We start from the raw sequence: 10,356 nt of genomic DNA, 5'->3' as shown, positions 1-10,356 counted from the left end.
GACCCCAGGACCATGACCTGAGCCCAAGGCAGAGGCTTAACCCACTGAGCCACCCAGGCACCCCTAATCAAAGGAATTAAAGAACACAGAAATAAATGCAAAATTGTTCCATGCTCATGGATTGGAAGAATTAATATTGTTAAAATAGCCACAGAACACAAAGAAAGCTACAGAGTCAATGCAATTTCTATCAAAACTCCAATGGCATTTTTCAAAGAAATAGGAAAAAAAACAATCTTGGGTTATCCGGCTGGCTTAGTTGGTGGAGCGTGTGACTCTTGATCTTGGAGCTGTGAGTTCAAGCCCATGTTGGGTGTGGAGATCACTTAAAAATAAAATCTTTAAAAATAAAAAAAAATTTTAAAAGGTAAGAAAAAGACTCCCAAAATTTGTTTGGAACCACAAAAGACTGTGCATAGTGTTGGGGAGGATGTGGAGAAAAGGGATCCCTTGTACACTGTCGGTGGGAATGTAAATTGCTGCAGCCACTATGGAAAACAGTATGGAGGTTCCTCAAAAATTTAAAGACAGGGGCACCTGGGTGGCTCAGTCAGGTAAGCATCTGCCTTCGGCTCAGGTCATAATCCGAGGGTCCTAGCATCGAGCCCCGCATTGGGCTCCCTGCTCAGCAGAGAGCCTGCTTCTCCCTCTCCCTCTGTTGCTCTGCCTGCTTGTACTATCTCTCTGTCAAATAAATAAATAAAATCTTTAAAATAAAAAAATTAAAAACAGAACTGCCATAGGATTCAGCAATTCCACTTTTGGATATTTATCCAGAAAAACACTCACTTAAAAAGATTTATGCACCCCTTGTTCACTGAAGCATTATATCCAACAGCCAAGACATGGAGACAACCTCGGCGTCCACTGGACAGATGAACAGATGAAGAAAATGTGGTGTCTACCTACAATGGAATATTATTCAGCTTTATTTAAGAAAAAAATCCTGCCATTCAAGATAAAATGGATAGATCTTGACGGCATTATGCTAAGCGACATAAGTCAGAGAAAGATAAATACCGTATGATCTCATTTATAAGCGGAATCTAGAACAAAAACAAGAGTACAAACAACCCATAGATACAGAGAAGAGACGAGTTGACCAGGGGCAGCAAGTTGGGGGGGAGCAAAATCAATAAAGGTGGTGAGAAGACCCAAACTTCCAGTTGTAAGAGAAAAAGTTTCTAGGGACATAATGAACAGCATGTTGACTATAGTTAACATGTGTTAACTATGTGCTGTGTTGTGAATGTATAGAATATATATATATATTACGTGATATATATATATATATATATATATATATATATATATAATACATAAGAGTGATATATAAAATCTCTTCTATTCTCTCATCCGACCCCAGGTCCCCCTTTCGGTGCCCCTGTCCTGTGAAAGCCAAGAACTGTGTTCTGAGCACAGGGGTCAAGGTTACTTCCACTGTCCTAGTACATCGGTGACCCCTCTTCCAGGAATAAGCTGGAGAGAGAAGGGGCTTGGGTAAATCTAGCTTCTCACAGGTGAAACAGAAGAAATCTAGCTTCTCACAGACAAACGTTGATAGATGGTGATGTGTGCCCCGGTAACAGAGCAGAGAGCGATACACCTCAGCAAGACAGAGGACTTGAGCTTCGTATTCTCCACGTTCTCCACAGAAAGATAGCTCCTGGGCACTCAGTCTTTGTGTTTATCTCCTTCTGTAATTTCTCTTCAGAAATTTAGTTTTTATTTATTCATTTATGTTATCTCGACACCCAGCGTGGGACTTGAACTCGCAACCCCGATATCAAGAGTCACATGCTCTTCTAAGCCGGCCAGGAGCTGCTCTCTTCAGAAACTTAAAAGGAAAGAATCTGCTTCTCTATTTCAATGGCTGACTTCAAAGTGTCCTTTGACAGTCTCCTCAAGGTCACTGGCCATCCTGTCTCAGTGGACCCTCTGTGTCGTGCATGATGCCCACCCCGCCCCCACCCACCAGGGGAGGTAATGTTTACGGAGCCCACTCCTAACTCTGGAAGGACGCCCTCTTGCTAGGCTACTAGAAAAGAGTAAAGAAAAATAAATGCCAGTAGACGTTCTAATATCAAATGAGAGAAGCCCTAAAGCAGACTCATAAATACCAGAGAAAAAAGTACAACTAAGATTCACATTTATTAATATTAAAGAAACCACAAAATTATGTCAGTTAATTTGTTCACATATTTCTTCGGTGAGGATTTTTGGTTAGCCATACCAAAATAGTTCATTTCTCTGTTACAAAAAAAATCATTTGCACCTAAAAAAAAAAAAAAATGCTCATGTTTTCCTCCTCTCCCTCCTGCTCTCAAAATTCCATTCTTTTTAAAATCCCATCTTTTCTTCATCATACTTGGAATTCCAGGCAGTGTATCTGGCAGTTACACACACATTGCTTCCAGATGGCTCCACAGAGGCTTAATCGAAAATAAAAACAAGATCTATAAAATAACTTCCATACGCACGCACAACCCGATTCCAAAACCTGTGAGCAAAAGGTTGACAGGTTCAACAGCCACATCAAGACCGACAACAGGAATTTGTGTTAACCTGTAAAAGGCACCTCAGAAAACGGTGATCTCATTCCCTAAAACGCGATTCTTCGAGCTTTCTTAAACGCTCATCAATATTAACGTCAGGGATCCAGAAGCGTAATCACCATAGTAACATTCAAAACAATTTCACAGTGTGATTTATTTCAAAAGTCCTCATTACCTAAAATCTACTTATCTTCTTATTTCTGATTCGGCCTCGAATACTTTTCCTGCATTCACTCGGAGCACGCGTAACTTCAAAAAGCTGAAAATGGGGATTCATTTCCAGCTGAGGATGGCCGCAGGCTGGTTCCCGAGGATGGCCCGGGACGGTGCTGTCGCTGCTGTGGGTGAAATCCTACGAAGGCCTCCCGGACCCGGAAACCTGAATCAATGAGAAGGAAGGACCTCTAGTTATTTGGTTATTTCTCCTACTGGTCGTAAATACCTCCAACACTCACAAAACGGTCCCTCGGTGAGGATAAAATGCAAGACACATAAACTACATCCTGTGCCAAATTACCTCCATGGGAAAAAGCAGCCCGTTAAGACTGAGAGGCCCACCCAGGTCTGGCAAGAGCCGAGCCAGGATCTCTCCCACGGGACATGAGGGGCGCCCAAGGGAAGAACACTTTGAAAGCCGTTGGTCAAGATGCCGAAATACACGCCTTTATCCCGCACCTCAATAATTCCACTTTAGCGATCTAACTTACAGAAAACACTTTATTGTAAAACGGCCCTGGAGCACCTACCTGGGTGGCTCCATCTGTTAAAGGTCTGACTTCAGCTGGGGTTGTGATCTCAGAGTCCCGGGATCGAGCCCCACCACAGGCTCCCGGCTCAGCAGGAAGGCTGCCTGTTCCTTTCCCTGTGGCCCCCCCCCCCCGGCCTGTGCGTGTGTGTGCTCTCTCTCTCTCAAATGAATAAATAAAATCTTTAAAAAATAATAAAATATGATTTTGCATACAAAGATATATGCTATACTATTATGTGCCACAAAATTGGATATATTCCAAGTGTCAAATACTAATAAAATGGTGTTTAGAACACGGTGTATATTTCTACAATTCATGTTATGAAGCCGTCCCATCAGAAATGATGTTTGAGAAGCCGGGAGGTCTACAAAAGTGTGTATGATACATACTTCTGCATATATGTATCTGATATACAGATGACACAGATCCCATATATATCACATGATACACAACATCTATCTGGATATGGTACGTATGATATACACATGTACATATTACATATGTCACACAGATCATGGCTACATTAAGCAAACAAAAAAGCAACCAGAATACAATCTTTAACAGTGACAGTGGGTGATTTCTTTCCCCAACTTCGCTGGTATTTTCTGAACTCACCGTGAGGAACGTGTACTGCATCTACAGTGGAACAGATGAACTCTTACAGAATGAATGTGTAAATGAATAAGTGACCCCGTGCAAATATTAACTGCTACCTTTGTACGGCTTTAACCAACCTGATACAGAGAATCCAGAACGTGGAAACCAGACTAGGCTCGCAATGGAGATGAGTAACATGACCGTGATTTTTAAAGCCCAGCAGCAATGCCCGCCAGAAAGGAAAGTTCTCCGTGCTTCTAAGGGGGTGGGCCGCGGGGCAAGTGTCCTGGGTTTGGATGGGAGACTGCTGGATGATAAGGCTAAGAGTTGCTCCGGGCCCAGTGGCCAACAGCATCTCGGCCACGTGCACTGTCTGGGCACTCAGGCATCCCTCACCGTGCCCACAGCTTAAGATCCATGTTCCCTTGCGCCTGGCCTCTCATGGCCCCTTCAAGCTCCAGTATCCCATGCAGGTGTGACCTAATTGACTTTATTAACCGGTTCATGAGTCACACAGCATCCCATCTAGCAAGGACAGGGGAGCTCCACTGAGCTAAACAAAAGTTTTTCAAGGCAGAGAAAAGACATAAAAAGATGAACCGAGGGGCGCCTGGGTGGCTCAGAGGGTTAAAGCTTCTGCCTTCGGCTCAGGTCATGATCCCAGGGTCCTGGGACCGAGCCCCACATCGGCCTCTCTCCTTGTTGGGGAGCCTGCTTCCTCCTCTCGCTCTCTCCTGCCTCTCTGCCTACTTGTGCTCTCTCTCTGTAGAATAAATAAATAAATCTTAAAAAAAAAAAAAAAAAAGATGAACAGACTTCATTAGCAAGGAACACACTGTTGAGGCAAGGCTGCCCTCCGGAGAATGGTCTGCTAGTCGGCTTCCTACTTTCTGACCAGAAAGCTCCATGTTGCCCCGTCAAAGGGTATATTCTAGGGGAACGGGAACTGCAGTCGGGTCAGGTAGGTTGGTTTACTGTCTTGAAGCCTTAACTGAGTGAAACCGCTTTAGGGCTGTGGTCTTCTTGTTTTTTTTTTTAAAGCAGTTCTTTTTTTTTTTTTTTTAAAGATTTTATTTATTTGACAGAGAGAGAGAAATCACAAGTAGGCAGAGAGGCAGGCAGAGAGAGAAGTGGGGGGAGGAAGCGGGCTCCCTGCGGAGCAGAGAGCCCGATGTGGGGCTCGATCCCAGGACCCCGGGATCATGACCTGAGCCGAAGGCAGAGGCTTTAACCCACTGAGCCACCCAGGCGCCCCTGTGGTCTTCTTGTTAACAATTCCTCCCTTTGAACCAGACTCTCAGCTGAACCGAGAGTTGTGTTCAAAATCGAAGGCACCGGCGTCCGTCTCAGCCCTGCTGTGTGGGGCTCGCAGCTTCTGCTGGTCCCTCTGTGCGGCATTCCCCGGTGTCTGTGAAATTCCCACGTTACAACTCCAGGTCTGCATTCCCTACGTCTGTCCTCTGTTCCTCTTCTGCCATTTTAGTCTTAGGGAGATCATGGGCTTGGTGGCCTGTGGCTGGGATCAGACATTTAAAGTTTTAAAAGGATACGGGGGCACCTGGGTGGCTCAGTCGGTTAAGCGTCTGCGTTCAGCTCAGGTCATGATCCTGGGGTCCCAGGATCGAGCCCCGCATTAGGCGCCCTGCTCAGCCGGGACGCTGCTTCTCCCTCTCCCTCTGCTCCTCCCCCTACTTTCCCTCTCTCACTCTCTCTCTCAAATAAAAATCTAAAAAAAAGAAAGAAAGAAATAGAAAAAGGTTTTGAGAGGATACAAAGCAGTAGGAAGATTATTATAATCACTATAAATAGCAGGATAATCCCTGGTGTCTGGAGTTCACTTTGAAGCCTTGGTGCCCGAGACCCAAACCAATCAAGTCAAATTGATCAAAGACAGACCTCTCCACGGAAGGGGTCATCCTTTAGGCCAAGTGGCTTGCTCAGTGATCTTAGGTAAGTGAGTTTTAGTTTCCCCAGAAGTGTCAATCCAGGTACAGCAGGTGGTGTTGGCCACAGCACAAATACCTCCTTGCTCAGCTCAAAGGTAATCAAGAGGGGTCCTATTATCAAGAACTACTCTGGCAGAGACTCTGCAGATCTGCCCTGAGCAGCTACTGCTCCAGCAGCAGCTCTGTAATCACTATAAGAATTCAGAAATTAGCCCCATTGTTTCTTTAGAGACAGAAAGTGTGGTTGTCTGCGTGCATGAACCCAGGGTGTGGTGGGGGCGGGGGCAGAGGGAGAGAATTCCAAGCAGGCTCCACGCTCAGCACAGAGCCAGACACAGGGCTCAATCTCACAACGCAGAGATCATGACCTGAGCTGAAATCAAGAATTGGATGCTTAACTGACCGAGCCGCCCAGGCGCCCCGAAAATTAGCCTCATCGACATTTATTCCTAACTAGGGAAATAGGGATCCGTCAAAAGGAGTGAATCCCCACACTGGTAGGTCCCTTTTAACTCAACAAGGTAAATTTAGCCTTCGCAATGGCCTGCAACATAGAACGAGTGTGTTGTCTTTCCAAGCTAAGACCAGAGTAAAGGAAAGGAAAAGAAGGAGAAGGATTTCATGTACCTAGTATAAAGTCTTGATCTTGGTCTTGGGTGGAAGCAGTCGACAGCAAGTCCATGATTTCTCTTCCTCCTTAATTTAATTTCTAGGTCTTCACGGTCTGCATAGGACCAGATGTCATGGAGAGCCTTTCTCCTGCTTTGTGATGTGTACCCAGACTTAACACCTTCTAGATTTGCAGCAGTGTCCATGGTCAGGAGCACCAGGGAACGTCTCCTTTGATGGGGCTAGAATGGCTGTCTTCCTCTGATGACGCTTCCAGGATACCTAGTCACCAGGCTCTACGCTGTGACTGACAGGATCCTTCGAACTGGGATCTGGGAAGCGTCTTCAACCTTATGACGATCAGAAGAAGGTTGTTTCGGGGCGCCCGGGTGGCTCAATGGGTTAATCCTCTACCTTTGGCTCAGGACATGATCTCAGGGTCCTGGGACCGAGCCCAGCATCGGGCTCTCTGCTCAGCCGGGAAGTCTGCCCCCCCCCACCTCTCTGCCTGCCCTTCTGCCTACTTGTGATCTCTGTCTGTCAAAGAAATAAATAAAATCTTTATTTAAAAAAAAAAAGAAGAAGAAGAAGGTTGTTTCATTCTCTGCCACTAGAATTCTAAAAATTTTGCAAGGTTATTGTTAAGTGAGTTGGTGCTTGATCACTGGAAATCATGAAGGTAGACCCAAGTGGGAAACACACTTTTTAACAGTTTCTTTGCTACTACGGGGGCATCTGCCACAATTTTACAATGCCACAAAAAGAAGGCTTGGTATTACCCCTTATCTGACAATGCTTCTCATATACTGAATAAGCCTAATGAGTTGAACAAATCTTTTGGAATGCTCGAGGTCAAAAAGAGTTAACAGACCGAAAGTGCAGGAAAAACAAAAATTTAAAAAAAAATCCACTTTGTCTTTTTAATAGAGAAACCCAAATTATAATTTTCACCAGCTTACTTTTGATAATAAAACTTATTTTTAATTCTATTCATTTGAATCCTAGCCAGCTCGACCACACATTGAAATTCCTTTTCAAGGATTCTTTTCCACAAACCTTCTACAACTTTATTATTCTTTTTAAAGATTTGATTTATTTACTTGAGAGACAGAGAGAGAAAGAGTATGAGCAGGGGGGAGGCAGTGGGAGAGGGAGAAGCAGACACCCCACTGAGCAGGGAGCCCAAGGTGAGGCTCGATGCCAGGACCCTAGGATCATGACCTGAGTCAAAGGCAGATGCTTAACTGACTGAACCACGCAGGTGCCCCAAGTCAGGAATTTTCCGATGGGCACCAACGAGATGGCCACCGGGGCCTCCATCCCCCAAAGAACGATGGCGTAATCTGCATGGTAAGACGCCTCCTCTCCTTCCCTAAGGGAAGGTGATCCTCTGGAACAATCCTTTTCTTTTGCTGACAACCTTCTTGCCCACCCTTATTTCTAGAAAAACCTCATACAACTCCTCAAAGCTCCCTGCTGCTGGCTGGCTGGTCTGCTGCCAGATTCAGGAACTGCTAACTAGAGCCAGTTACATCTTCAAATTTATTTGGTTGAATTTTGTGTTTTAACAGCTCCTGACAATGATGTATAGATTAACCAAGAAAACTGTGAGAACTTAGGCGGAGTCAGTCATTCTCCCGAGCTACTATTTTTTTCTTAGATGAGGGCGCCTGGATGGCTCAGCTAGTTGGGCATCCAGCTCCTGATCCTGGCTCCCGTCTTGATCTCAGTGAGCTCAAACCCGACACGGGGCTCCACACAGGGTATGTAGTCTACATATACGTGTGTGTGTGTGTGTGTGTGTGTAGCATATATATAAATTGTAAGAGACAGCAATACTTATTTGCTAGTAAATTCAAGTAAAATAAAAGTTTTACATTTAATATTGATAACTCTAAAGATGTTGTAAGGGCCTATTTAGCCAGAGCAGCCTCACCTCGGTTGAACAGCCATTTTGTTGTTTATGCAATAGAACTTAAAGTGACCCTACCCCGCCCCCGCCAGGGGAACTTGCTTAAAACCAAGTCCAGGAAACCAGTCCCAGGTAACAAAGCCCAAATACAAGGGTGGGTCAGGCCAGGTGGAGACATCCAATCAGTGGGGGGGCGCATACTGTCTCCCTAGCTACCAAGGAGTGTGTGCCCCACCCTTGGGGCGCCTTTTGAGCCCCAATTCTGGCCAAGGTCATAGGCTAATTCAAATATCTACCAGGGTGAATTGTAATTCTTTTGGCCACCCGTGTGTGACTTAGCATGACTGTGCAGCTTTCTGTGTTACAATGTCCTTGGCCACTTGTGTGTGGCCAGGCCCAGCCACAGGGCCTTTGCCTTTAAAGGCTGGTCTGTGGGGCAGGGAGGGGTCACCCTCTCTGTAAGGAGCAGCCCTGACTGGTCTGTTTGACGGTCGGTTTGATTCTTGATGCTTGGCGCAAAATAAAGCCTTGCTTGACCTTCGCTTTGTATCAGTCTCGCTCCTTTGACCATGGACCCATTATTGGGGGACCCAACAATGTGTCTATTTTAATGAAACCAAACAACTTTTTTCTAAGATTTTGTATATTACTTGAAAGAGAGTGAAGGGGAGAGAGCACGCGCACAAGCTGGGGAAGGGAGAAGCCCACTCCCTGCTGCGCGCCCGATTCAATCCAGGACTCTGGGATCAAGACCTGAGAAGGCAGATGCCTAACTGACTGAGCCACCCAGACGCCCTAAATCAACGAACTTAAATTAGCTTTAACACAAAACATTTCCTCAGATCTCATGAAGCTGGAAAACATTTGGGTTAATTTCTATCTTTTCCAGAGTTCTAGAATGTCCACGCCTTACAAATGCTTGTCTTCCCAGGCACCTGTGTGGCTCAGTGGGTTAAGCCTCTGCCTTCGGCTCAGGTCATGATCTCAGGGTCCTGGGACCGAGCCCCACAGCGGGCTCTCTGCTCAGCAGAAAGCCTGCTTCCCCCACTCTCTCTGCCTGTCTCTCTGCCTATAAATAAATAAAAACTTAAAAAAGAAATGAGAAAAAAAAAATTAAAAAAAAAACACAAATGCTTGTCTTCCAACCAACTAAACAGAGCTCTTTCACAAATTACTTTTAGCAATACCATCCAGAGGAAGAAAAATGCCTCACACTTCTAACAGACACATAAACCCACAGATGTGAAAACCTTATAGTTACTCGTATTGCTGGAGAAGATTTCGAAGACTTTTATTTGTCTCTGGAATGAAGGAGGCTTGCGGGCGGCTGGGCACACATGCCCTTACAGTAGTTCGCATTTTCAAAAACGCCTCTTTTCCTTTTTCTTTTCTTCCCTTAGTCGCAGATACCGGATCGGGAGCTGTGTTTAAACTTCGAAGACATGATACGATGCACAACTAAGGGACACAGAAAGAATGGAAGCTCCTCCGAGAAGGACTTTTGTTTCCGAGGGCCAATCAAGCCTTTGGAGACAGATAAGGGAAGTTTGGGGGTTGGTAAAGAAACAGGTGAGTTTGGAACTGCCCCTAGAGCTGACTTTTGGTTTGCAAAAGATCTGTCAGATAAGGACCGTAGTTCTACCTTCTTTAAAAAATTTAGATTCTGGGTTGATCCACCCATCCGAAGGTATTGTCCTTGATTTGCTTCTTTCCCTCCTGATATACGGTTCAAATTTTAAATGCTTCTCTCTTTTATTTATTTATTTATTTATTTATTTATTTATTTTATTTTAGAAAGAAAAAGCATGAGCAGGGGCAGGGAGGCGGGCCATTGTGGACACACAGAGGGAGAGAGAATCTCAAGTCGACTCCGTACTCAGCACAGAGCCCGTAGAGGGCCTTCACTCCAGGACCCTGAGATCATGACCTGAGCCAAAATTAACAGTCAGACACTCAACCAACTGAGTCACCCAGGCACCCCAGATCTG

At 45.2% G+C, this 10,356-nt stretch overlaps 1 protein-coding gene across 1 annotated transcript in view; it reads right to left on the bottom strand.

The window, feature by feature from the left end:
• Positions 1-2,132: 2,132 nt before the first annotated feature.
• MTARC2 (mitochondrial amidoxime reducing component 2) overlaps positions 2,133-10,356 on the bottom strand; it is a 32,764-nt gene continuing 24,540 nt past the window's right edge. The window contains exon 8 of the mRNA XM_013055564.2: positions 2,133-2,934. The gene's annotated coding sequence lies outside the window, so the exon portion shown is untranslated. The remainder of the gene's footprint in view (positions 2,935-10,356) is intronic.

This window comes from Mustela putorius, unplaced genomic scaffold, assembly GCF_011764305.1.
Source record: "Mustela putorius furo isolate JIRA1106 unplaced genomic scaffold, ASM1176430v1.1 tig00000508_pilon_pilon_pilon, whole genome shotgun sequence".
Taxonomy (NCBI): domain Eukaryota; kingdom Metazoa; phylum Chordata; class Mammalia; order Carnivora; family Mustelidae; genus Mustela; species Mustela putorius.
This window is presented reverse-complemented; position numbering and strand designations above follow the sequence as displayed.